Below are 13,143 nucleotides of genomic sequence, written 5' to 3' on the forward strand. Positions count from 1 at the left end.
GGTAATTTGAGTGCTACTTTAAGCATGGACTGCTTAGCTGTGCTAAACGTCGCTCGAGGCCGATATGGTTGGCTCACCGCTTCTGACGGGCGTGTGAGATGAGTACGCTAGTTCTGAGCAGGAGGCTGTGGTGGTGATTAGAATTTCTGGCAGCGAGGTTCGTCACCACAGCAGATGTGTATCCGAACAGTCGGAGAGCGAGCACTCACTCTGGTGGGCGGTACGTACCAGAACAGATGCACTCAGGCCCCTCACAGTCTCGAAAAAGAGCACATTCTCGGCGAGAAGTTGTCGCACATCATCGGCCAACGCATGCATTCGACTTGCCATTTTTTTTCTTCTTCAGAACAACACTCGATAAAGCACTGAAGAAAGCTGTGTCTTGAAGATCCGGAAAAGAACGAAGTGCCTCGAGGGGCGTATCCGTGCCGCCGGTTTTCCAGATAACGTCAACAGCCGAAGTATCGCGCCGCTTTGTGCAGTGAACACATTTGTAGTTCCTGGACCCGGATTCCATGAGAATATTGTATTCCTCGGCTTCTATGTTGGTGCATTTTCAGTAAACACGCTGCTTAAGACGCGCACGGCAAAAATTGCTTACTACCACGAATGGGCTGCCAACAGCGTGCACATGCGTCTTCCTCGGGCGCCAACTTGAATTAATTGCTACAAATTAAACGAACAGAAAAGTACGAGATTTTCTGTCTTAGCACTTCGTTCACACTACGCAAATCTCGCGTAATTCTGCGAAGGAGCCGAACTAACATATCTGAATATTTATCACAACATAATATCAAAGGGCTAGATACTTTTGCCACAACGACTATTATGAGGTATGTATGCTGACGTGGACAACGGCGCATGATTTTAAGGTGGCTGTAGAAGGAAAGCGTTCAGGCTTCTACTCGTTTGCGTCATTATACACTCACCGCAGGTTAAGTAGAAGTGATTGCGAAAACTGTCCAACTCCGATCGAATTTCCCGAGTGACCAGTTCCCTACTGACCAAGAGTAGCTTCATTTCATAATAAAGAACACTGCAGCGCTATTTTGGCTGCGTGCTCCGTCTACACCAATTGGATTGTAAAACATTTTATTCGCCGGAAAGAGCTTGGCAAGAGGTCGCGTCAAGGGGTCGAGAGTACATGGCCCTCGACGACTTTGTCAGCCCACTCCACCGCCAAAACTGGCGTTCTGGGGTCAGAGCTAGCCAGCACGGTCTCCCACCGCTCGAGAGAAGGAGCTGTACCTAGATCACCCGGAGGTGGCTCTATTTTGCAGTCCCACAGGATGTGATCGTAGGTAGCACGTTGGCCACAGTGTTTGCAGTTTGGGTTGTAAAGATCTGGATAAATGTGCGCGAGGAGTGATGGGGTGCGTATCGATCTCGTCTGTAGACGACGCCACGTAACCTCTTGTTCTTTAGTAAGTATTTTGTCTGGAGGGGGGAAAATTCTCTCTAGTTTAAAATGATTGGTGAGATCATGATATGTGATCATGGAGTCCTTCGTGAAATTCAGGGAGCCAGACTCATCCACTGCCCGGTCGGCGAAACCTCGGGATTTTTTTTTCAACGTTCCTTTCGCGGTCGCAGTTTGAACAGCGCCGAGGTAGCTCAGTGAGCAAGCACGAGGATGCATTTGGCAGGCGTCGAAAGAGAAAAAAAAAGAAATTGTAGCATGGCGCAATAATATTGGTCTTCTTAGACATCCATAGATATCGTCACGGCTGACGTTCGAATTAAGTGGCAAAGAAAACTAATAAACTGGTGAAAATCATGGAACCACCTGCCGTTTGATTATCGATTTTTTTTTATGAAAAGTCATTGATATTTCGCATGAAAATTAGCAACCATCTTTTTCAAATGTGAATTCCCAATCAAGCGAAACTTCTTGCTCTCTGATTTAATCTCTTCTAACAATATTTACGACTTTCAATTTAGTGCTTTACTGCAACACCCCTTGTTTTCTTCTGTGTAACCAAGGCGCAGCCTTCGAGTAACAGCGAACGAAAGCAAACTGGGATATCCTTACGAAACAAGTAAGGGGGTTTTCAAGAACGTTACATTGAGCTTCTCATGTTGACATCAAATGTGTCGTTAGCCATTTGGAAATGTAAATTACAGGACAAACTTGGCGTGCCTAATTGGGAACTTAACCCACCTTTTTTCTGCTGCAGCTGTACGGCAACCGATTTAGATTCTGTATCCTGCTCGACCTTTTTCCAAGCATCTAATTGCACGAAGAATGCCGTCAGATATAAATACTGGGCTCTCAGCAGTGCTAGATGACGGTCTTTAACGAGGTTTGACTCACTAAACGTTCTTTCATGTAGGAAGGATGAACTCTGGTTCCTTCACCCTGCTCTTAGTACTGCACTTTGTTTCTGTTTCCCAGTAAGTGCGAACCACGCTCCGAATCACGCCTATTTCCTATCTTTCCCTTCGTGAATTGTAACGTAGCTTAGTAACAAAGCCAGTGAAGAGATATATTTAGTTTGTATGTCAAAAAATTTCTTTGAATGATTTCTTTTCCAGAGTTAGATCTTTTTGCCGGTTTCAGAAAACTGTGGAAATTAGCGAGTCAGGGTGGACAATTAATCTCTTTCATGCAAATTTAGTCAGCCCGCGTTGTGGACAACTGGCCCACTTGCTGAGAAGTCAGAGAGAACATCGAGTCAGAGTCAGAAAGAACAGGAGCGCGCCAAAAGGAACAAGAGAAACACGAAAGGTTATTTTCTGTAAGCTCCAGTAGAAGTTTGAGCTTTCTAAAAACTTTCAAAATAATTGCAACAAAACTTTGGAGTAGATGGGGCTGGTATTTTCGAGATTGCCTGGCTCATCTCGGTACTTCTACTGACGCCTCATCATTAGCCTGACGTCGCCTATTGCAGAAGAAAGGCCTCTTCTATATCTCTCCAGTTAACCCGGTCCTGCTCCAGCAGCTGCATCTTTATACCCACAAACTTCATAATCTAATTCGCCCCCCTAACTTTCTGCTGCCCTCTGCTACGCTTTCCATCTATATGAATTTAGCCCGGGCTGCTCAACGACAATTGGTTATTCTGCCCTTCGCATTACGTGGCCTGCCCATGCCAATTTATTCTCTATTTTGACTACGATATCATTAACTTCTCGTTTCTTCCCTTATTCACATTGTTCTCTTTCTGTCTTTTAACGTTATGCCTCTCATTTTTCATTCCTTAACCCGCAGTATTGTCGTTAATTGAAATTCAAACCTTTTCATGAGCCTCCAAGTTTTTTCCTATATGTGAGGTACAGCTGTTATATACTTTTCTCTTAAGGAATACCGGTAAAGAGCCTTTCATTATCGGAAAGTAGCTCAGATATCTGTTTAACCTCATTATTATTCTTCCAGAAATTTCTCTGTCGTCATCGCCATCTGCGGCAACTACATGCCCAAAGTAGATGTGTTCACTTACGACTTTTTCGCCTGGCTGCCTTCCAGACTGTTGGACATTAATTTTCTGAATGTGATTTTTCTGACCTACCGTAGTGCTCCACCGGTCTGTCATTGACCTTTCTTTGCAATTTGTCCCTTGAGTTGCTTAGCAAGGCAGGGTCATCAGCGAATCACAGAGCCTTCGACTGGGTCAAGTGCTTTCTCGTAAGCTTTGAAAGCTTTATATAGGGGCTTGTTATATTCTGCGCATGGTGCAGCAGTCATGACGAAATCCTGCCTGGACCTTTCATAGTCTGATGTCGCAGGAAGTCCTGATTCTCTTAGCAATTATCTTATGCACCGAATATTAACCTGATCTCCTTCTAATTTTTGATGTCCTTGACATCTCCTTTTTTATCGGTTAAGATAGTCTTGGTGTTCATACAATATTCAGATAGTATCGGTTTCATAAGACATTACATATATAGGGTGGCCAGTTTTTCGAGCACAATCTCCCCACCGTCATTCAACAGGTCTGCTCTACTTACCCTCATGAACTGCTTTCCCCCTTCGCATTGCTCATTCGGATATGTTTACTGTCGGTTTTTCACCCCGCGGAATATTCATTTCCTCAGCACTACTGCATCTCTTTGTAATCTCGATATCTTCGAATGCTGCATATATCCGTGTAGAACTCATCGGTTACTATAACTACATTATTCATATTGGTAATGAATTTTGCCTCAGTTGTTTTTTTCCTATTCCAAATTTCCTTTTTAACCACTTATAGACTACTTCCGTTAGCCAAAGAGTAATAAGGAATGAATCGAGCGCGACCTTGAGAACGCGAGGTTAGTTCCCGCTCCGTTTTCCAAGTCATTTTACATGTGTGATGTTGGTGCTGCAGCTCTTCGAAAATGGCTTCGTGGAACGCACACGGTGCTCACGAGAAAAACACTTCGTGTGCCCCGGAGCGCTACTGAGAAGCAGATTTTTTGGCGCCAAACGGGGAGCGTGAACTCAGACTTTGGTTGATGGAGTTTCGAAATAGAGAGCAGGCGGGGTCAAGCTTGGCACTCTCTCCGGTTCTAAGAACAAGGAACCGCTGTGCTTTGGGCTAATGAGGTCAGTCAGGTTGACAAGGTGTCGTGAGCAGCGAGTTGTAGCTGTACGTTCCAGATCGCCGTGTGTAATAGAGACAATTGGACGATTTGGAAATAAGTTGCAGACGAATTGCGCTGCACAATGTACGATGAAGTTGTGGAGTGTGCTTCTAGAACGTTTCAGGATATCGGCGATTCATCACGGAATTGTACGGGAGCATCGAGGGTAACGCTATTGATCGTCACCATCATCCCCGCAAAACATAACTCCACCGCCTCACGGAACATCGCCTGCGACCGAAGCCCTGTTATCTGCTAACGTGCTAATAGGGCCTTTGCTTAGTTAAGTAAGCACATCCACTGCATTCTATTCTTCTTCATTTCAGAGCATGCAATGGATGTGAGCGGAGTGCGAAAAACCCTTATCAGGGATGTTTAGGAAAGGTGACAAATTATCGTACTTATGCGGTACGTCTTGCAAACACAAAACTGCTAAAGCTAGCATACGCTGTAAATAAAGAGGATCTATATATATATATATGCTATAATAGCACATCTTAGCGAAAACTAATACGTTTGGAATATACGGCAGGATATTTATATTGTATTTTAACCAAATATAATTTGTTTCCATGAATGCACTAAATATATGCAGGAAATAGGTTCCTGAAAGTTTCATGCTTGATATTCGAAATATATTATTCAAATTTTCCAAAAATACCTCAATTTAAGCATGCTTCCAGCACGTTTCAAATACGTGAAGAATTACGTGTGCGGTTTTAGAATCTTAAAAATGTATTAAAATGCAGTTTCGTAGATGAGAAATTAATTCGTACCAAGTATACTTCAATTCTAACAAATTGGCAGACCGCATTAGCATAATTGCAGCACACTTCAAGCTGGCTTTTAACAATATAGATATAGAAATCGAGTTTCGGGAAATCGCATTTGCATGTTGGCAATGTATTTTAAATGTACTTTCGTCAATACGAATTGGATTTGTTCAAAGCATACTTGAATGTTAATAAATAAGCAGTCCGCGTAATTATATTTTCGCAGCCACGGTGGCTTAGTGGTTATGGTGCTCGGCTGCTGACCCGAAAGACGCGGGTTCGATCCCGGTCGCGGCGGTTGAATTTCTTTGGAGGAGAAATTCTAGAGGCCCGTGTACTGTGCGATGTCAGTGCACGTTAAAGAACCCTAGGTGGTCGAAATTTCCGGAGCCCTCCACTGCGGCGTCTCTCATAGCCTTAGTCGCTTTGGGACGTGAAACCCCATAAACCAAACCAAACCTAATTATATTTTCAGCACTCTTCAAGCTGCCGTAGAATACTTGCCGTACGCAGCCTGAGGATCGAATTGCACGCAGTCTTTATTATTGTAGGGTCGCGCTGCGGTGGGAAATTGCTCGAAATTGCGTTTAGGGAAATTGAATTTACACGTAGGCAATGTACTTAAAGTGTCCTTTCGTAAATACTAAATTAATTCGTCCAAAGTATACGTCATTTCTAACAAATGGGAGTCTCCGTAAGCGTGTTCGCTGCACACTTCAAGCTGCCGTAGAAAATGTACTGCTCGAAATCATGTTTTGGGGAACAGTGAGAACTCTCCCCTTTATGTCGTCCTTTCGTTTATGGTTACTTCTAGCAAGAAGGCAACCACCACCTATTCACCACGTGTGGAGAACATGATAGCATTATAACGGCAAGGGCGCCTTGGGCACCTCCGGGCCCGAGCATGCCAACGAAAAGGGCCCGGACGGACAATGCCGATCGGCTCTCATAGACACCAATGTGTTTATTAGTTGACAATTCGACTCCTGAACGCTGCATGAAGCAATTCGGCTCTCGATCATCCCCAGATTCGAACGCGACCAGTACGGCACTTGTGCGGCAATTCAGAGGCCCACAGTCTCCGCAAAAGACGCCTCTCTGGGCCAAGTAATGTACCATCGCTCGGGTTGTACATGCAAGAAAAGCCAAGCAACGCAGTTGTCCGGGCACTTCCTGTTTGCTGACGCCACTTTCTGTCTGTATTTTTTTCTGTGTGGCGACATCTTTCTCGTTACAGTTCCATCACGTGACCTTGAAATGTCATAGAGCACTTCATTAATTTCAACTCCGCGTTTCCTCAGCGATGGGCTCCTTATACTTATCGCTTATGGCCGGGTCACTCATTAGTTCTGCTGCTGACAACATTTATCTGTCTCATCGAGTGAAGCGGACTAGTAGACCTTTCTAAGCCGGAGTGTATATATTTTAATGTATTAAATATTTAATTTTAGGGCATTTTTAATGTATGTAATGCATGTAATGTGTATTTTAGCATATTTTTAATGTATGATAAACTTACTAAGCCGGCGACGCCTTTGACGCAGTAGTAAAAATGTTCAAAATTTTACTTCTAGCGTACTTAAAAAGTGTTTGTTTTGCAATTTAAGTGCAGGGACAACAATACTAAATTAATATAATACTAAAACAATATGTTCGAAATGCATTTTCACCGCTGTCTTTTTCTCTAAGGGAGGTGTGTAAGCGCTCTTCCATCACTCTTTACGAAGAACGGTCGCCGATGCAAACGTCGAATAAATGTGCGAAGTTTCTTCTCTGTTATATATTTCTTCAATTTTTAATGACTAATCTGCATATATACGTATGTATCTATATAACTGTTGAGAAGAGGGAATTATGAAGTAGAAGTTATATACTTAAAAAGTGGTCATGGTTAAAGAATGCAGCCATGACCATCGAAGAAGTGGACAGGACTGGCGCTGCATTTTCGCGCTGCATTCTTTTATCATGATCACTTACCAACAAGCCTAAACAGCCACTTTAGTTTAACCAATAAACTGACTTCTTTTGGGGCTAGTTGGTGCATACTTGAATTGGTGCAAGAATAGCGCCAAACCATGCAAACCACAAGAATGAAGACGAGACACAGGCGCTACAGCGCCTGTGTCTCGCTTCATTTGTTTTTTCGCTCGTATTTGTTTTTTCTTGCACTATTTTTTGCACTAATTCAGTCTTAATGGCTAGTGTGCGTAATATAAGGGTACCGTATGCTGCCACAAACGGTACGTAGCTGCGCGTCGCGTCAATATTACGCGGGAGTTCCCCAGGGATCTGTTCTGGGTCCGGTTTTATTCTTAAGTTATATTAACGACATTGTCGAAAGTCTGAACACAAAAATTACAGTCCGGCTATTTGCAGACGACTGCCTCATTTATTCAACAATTTCAAGTCAAGAAGACCAGGTATTGTTGAACCAGGGTTTAAACTGTATACAAGAGTGGTGTACCAGATGGAAAATGAAATTAAATCATGATAAAACTGTTTTTGCAAGGATAACTAGGAACACTAAAAATATTTGCCCTTTTGACTACCAGACAGACGGCAAGCCTGTAACACGTGTCAGGCATTTCAAATATTTAGGCGTGACCATATGTGAGGATTTGAATTGGAAATTGCACGTAAATAACATATGTGCATCAGCTGAGAAAAAACTTTGGTATTTGAAACGCAAGCTTCGACTTGCACCAGCAGATGTCCGACTCACCGCATACGTGACTTTAGTACGCCCCAAGTTAGAATATGCAAGTGTTGTATGTAATCCTTTTAGAAAAAACCAAATAGATAAAATTGAAAAGGTTCAGCGACGGGCTGCAAGGTTCATACTCTCAAAATACAGGTCAACAGACTCAGTAACGGAAATGCTAGATAAATTGAACTTGCCGCAACTTTCCCAACGACGACAAATAGCCAGACTAAAGTTCATGTATCTAATAAGTAAAGGTCAATTCAATTTCAACACAGAACGGTACCTTCAAACACGATCATCACGTCCAGTACGCGGTAGCCATCCTAGGCAGTTCCTTCCTCTACAGGTAAGAACAGATACGTTTAAGTTTTCGTTTTTTCCAAGAACAATTGAACTTTGGAATTCCATACCATACGACATAATAGAAATCAATTCCCTTGAGCAATTTGAACACTCTATCCTCCACCACTTCGCTGCTGATACATTAACAGTATAGCAGTCAGACAGGTACCCCTTCCTCCCCTTTATTGTTATTTTTACTTGCGAAGTGCGCTGTAACCTGAAATGTAGCACCTTTGATAGCCCTGTAACCCCAATTTTTGGTGTTACCTTTCTACCATTGTGTTCTTGTACGGCGAGCTGACTGGAAGCGTATCCACGAAGAAAATTGTGTATATAGAAAACTGGCGCTGGCTTGAATTGTGCACTTATGTCGTATTTACTGCACTGTGTTTGTGTTGTATATATAAAAAAAAGTCATTGAATTTCAACCCTGTATCGGGCCAAAAAGGGCTAACAGTATCAATAAATAAATAAATAAATAAATAATACATTTTTTTAACTCATATTTCTATCATCTTTTGAAACTTCCTGGAAGTTGCTCTCGTCACCGATTGGATGAACGACTACGAACCCCATTAGTGCCTTAATATTTTTATTTTAAATCGAAATAATCTACAAACCAGAGAGCCACAGTCAATTCTGAAAGTCTTACCGTGAAAGTGAGCCGTTAGTAATGCCATTCTTGCCGTTCGACTGAGTGGGAGTTTTCTTAGCATTGTGCTGCACTTTAGAGACGCGCAACCAGTGATATGCCGAGAACTGTGCACTATAACTTTAATGTGAGATTTCTATTTGAGAATTGAAAAAAGTACGAAAACGCTTCAAACTTTTGACTCAAATCATAAATCGTTTCATAACCTTTACCTGCGACCTGGAAATTCAGATGGTTCAGAATGTGGTTTTATGCATGATTCGCCGCATTCTGTGCGGAAGTTCTCATAAGAAATACATTGTGAGAATTTTGGTGTTACCAGAGTGGGTACCCATACTGCGATCAAGCATGTTAGAGCGCCCCAGGCGCTTATAGAAGTGGAATGGTTGCTAGTATTCTGCGCGCGGCGCGAGTCAGCAGCGCATCGGGAAATATAAATTTTCCTTTTATTTTCTAAGTACTGCAATGAAACCACGGGGTACAGGTACTAGAGCACCTAGAGATTTATTGGTTCTATGCTTGGTTATTTTCCCGCAAACAGTGTGATCCAGAGGAACCCTACGAAGGGTGCACAGCAGGCTGCCTTTGCTATGATGGCGAAACATACCAGACGGCACACCTTGGGGAGGAATCTGCTACGAGGCTCCAGAAGGCGGTATTCCAGATGAATACGACCCTTCGGCTGCGCAAACTGCTGCTGCATCTACAGCATTAACGCTAAAGACTGCAGCTGCAGTGGCTGGTGCCCGCCGTATCTCACTTAGAAGTTCCGCAGCTGGGAAAGGGATATCAAAAGCTATAACGAAGTTGAAGGTGAGAGCGCCAAAGATTAGAATCCCAATTCCAAGATTTAAAGTATCGCGAGGCTGAAATGGTTAGGTTACACAGGAATAAAGTCATGGTGCCTTCTCCGTCTATCACTACAGATATGGCTGTAATCTGCAGACGGGTAAAATAACACGCCTGCAGATCATCTCGCTCTACTTGCGCATATTTTTCTACGTGGAAGTAAATTATGTAGTGTGTGTTTATTGATTTCACTCTTTTCGTCTGTTCGTCCAATATGACCTGCCACTCTAGAACGGCTTCGGTTGTATTTGCTTTTGAGCTTATATTTTTTTCCTTCGACACATATTTCATTGGCTGCTTGTATGCAGGAGCGCCTTTTCGGGTTGTCTATTTTAATCCTCGTACGAAACTGCTTGCAAGGACGGCTAAGGCTTCGTCCCGACGCTATTACGCCTTCAGCTGCGTATCGGTTAGGAGAGTTCAAAGAAATAAAGAAACAAACAAAATTTTGCGGATACCATTAGAGCTAACGCCCAAAATACTACATGTAAGCGTGAACTTGCTCTAAATGCGCATTACAGAAAGTGCGCCTGCCGTCAGGATCACTTTAACCATCCCAAACCTTATTACGCTTGTTAACATAAAAGCAAAATGCAGTTCTGAAGAAAAGCGCTCGTTATTTTTCGCCCGTGAGGTGCGTTTTGGTGAGGGAAGAACACAAATGCGGACTTTTTTAGAGCACCACAAAAATCTCCACAGCCTTTATAATATTACGTTTATTTGCCGGATCCATTTAATTTGCCTTTTTCCAGCTTTTCGGGACTGCTTCAAGAGAGATTTTATCCTGCGTGGAGCCAGTAAGAAATACCGAACACAGCCTACGGTGGCGTCGGAGCCTCTCACGTACAGCTTGACGTAAAAATAATATATAAAGTAACCGCAATACATTTCCTACGCTATCCTCCCGTTTTGTTCGATATTGTTTTGAAGACCGTTCACAGGTAACTTTTTCTCTCTTTTTTTTCACATTCCTCTTGCTTTTTAGGGCATGATCCACATATATCCACCGATTAGGATCGGTAATGCGCCTTGCTTTTCCACACAACCAGCACCCTACTGTCATGATGTTACGTGACGCCGAACAGATAATGATTACGCTACCCCGTGTATTGCCGTTTGCCTACTTTGAAGGAAAAAGATGTCCAGGCTTAGCTTGGTTAAGCCAAGAATGCGTTGCATATTGCGCGGTCTTTTTGCGCGAGGTATTGCTTTGCGGCACTCGATTTTCTCAGCAGCTTTTCCTCCGTGACGTATGGATGGATGGATGGATGGATAGGAGCGCCCCCTTTGAAACGGGGCGGTGGCAACCGCCACCATACTCAGTCGTCTCTTTTTTTCTTTTTTTCTTTTTTTTTAAACTGTTTTGGTGACGTCACGTCACCACATGACGTGACGTCACCAAACCACGTGACGTCACGTGGTTTGGTGGCTGCCCGGCCGCGTCCAAGGGCTGAACTGAGTGATTGCAATATGCTACGCATAAAAAAATGGCTTTACATAAATAAAAGTTGATTTGCCATTCTGTAGCAATGGGTGGTAGTAGAGAACGGACTCTCCCCCCCCCCTCCAAAAAAAAGGAGAAAATAAGGATTATATATTTTGCGTTTTTGCTGCGTTCTCTGGGAACGCTATTTTTTCACGGTAAGCTGGTAATGAAGGACCGATTTACATAAAATGTATTAAACTGAACTGTATAAAACATGCGTAGAGCTGAAGGTGCCCAATTCGCATTATCTTAAACAAGTTTTGAGGAACAGTGCATAGAGGCACACATGGGCTGCAAACAAAACATCTCATATTTAGTAAACGATCAGTCGGTGCACAAAACCTAAATGCTTTGATATGACACTGAGGCCAAATATAAGTTGGGCCGAATCGGTAGAGCACTGCGGTTTTATCTCAAAGACAACTCTTAATGAAAACAGAGCATTTACAGGCTCGGAAACATTAGAAAAAACAAAACAAAATACAGCCGTCGCCATCAACGGTTGACTGCGCAAGTGAAATGCTTCGTAGACACCTATCCCCCAACGCATATACCAGAGGCCACGTTAACTATCATTCACTTCAAAACGGTTGCAACGCGTCGTTTTCGGCAAAGACGCCAAGAGTTTGAATTAACTGGCGGCAATAGTTTGGACCTCAAATTTCTCGCCGATAAAAGCGCCTTTCGCTACCACAAAAAACAGCAGCATAACCAGAAAAGGCCGCAAAAGCAATTTTTACTAAGAACACTAATTCCATGCTATTGTTCTCGAGGTAAACAATATTTCTGTCATTTAGTATATGAGCAACTTGTGTACACAACGTAAATGCTTTGAGGGGACATGGAGGAGAGATATAAGCTGGCCTCTATTTTATACAAAAGTAAGTCCACATCCCTTTTTTTCGCGCCATAATATTAACGGCGCAGTTGGAACGTTTATGTGTGAGTTTGAGACCTTCTCGCATTTACGACATCTAACCATCACAAAAGCTGCTCTTCGTATATTTTAGCAGATACTCACTAGCTAATGCTAAAAGTATTCCTGCGCAAGTTTTCGGAAGGCGTGGACTCAGGCGCAGGATGTGCGAACCACCTTCAACTCGAAACATTTTAAATTATTAACTGAGATAGATTACTGGAATGGTGCCAAATAATAACCATTTCGTAACGCGCGACGGAGGCAGTCGTATTTATTCTCCACGGCTCTAAAGTCTAAAAAGAACAAATGTCGCCAGGTGGCGGCAAAGCGAACTTCTGAGCACGGTTAGTAGTTGTCCGTTTCGCCCTGACGTACGTAACCTAAATTTGGTCTGAAGCGGTAAGCCTAGTTTCACTACTTACTCCGGTTAGCGCAGATTGAATATCGGTTTCTTTTGATGCTGGTCAGCACTGTGTAAGTGCAACGCACCCTGCTCTCGCATTGTGTATCTACAATATGTGCCCGAACGGAACGGAGCACAGCTCGTATGCAATTAGTTGTGCGAGAGCAATATTTTCGGAGCTGGAACAAAGCACCATTCGAAGAGCACACTGACACCGGCTAATCCACAGCAGGCCTGTAAGGGACAAGAATGTATGCGCATGCGGGTGAATTGTACCGCATTGCTTGCACCTCATCCTTCAAAGATTTTAAGGGAGAATTCGCGTACAAACTCCAGAAATTTGCGCCTGTGGATGCGGAGACTTGGCGGCCACACTGTCTATACAATGTGTAAGGCAAACCTTCTAAGAATGAACAGTTCAAGTATTGCATTTAATTTTTTTTTCCCGGTGG

This window comes from Amblyomma mixtum, chromosome 2 (genome assembly GCF_055824585.1).
Source record: "Amblyomma mixtum isolate Tamu chromosome 2, ASM5582458v1, whole genome shotgun sequence".
NCBI classification, from domain to species: domain Eukaryota; kingdom Metazoa; phylum Arthropoda; class Arachnida; order Ixodida; family Ixodidae; genus Amblyomma; species Amblyomma mixtum.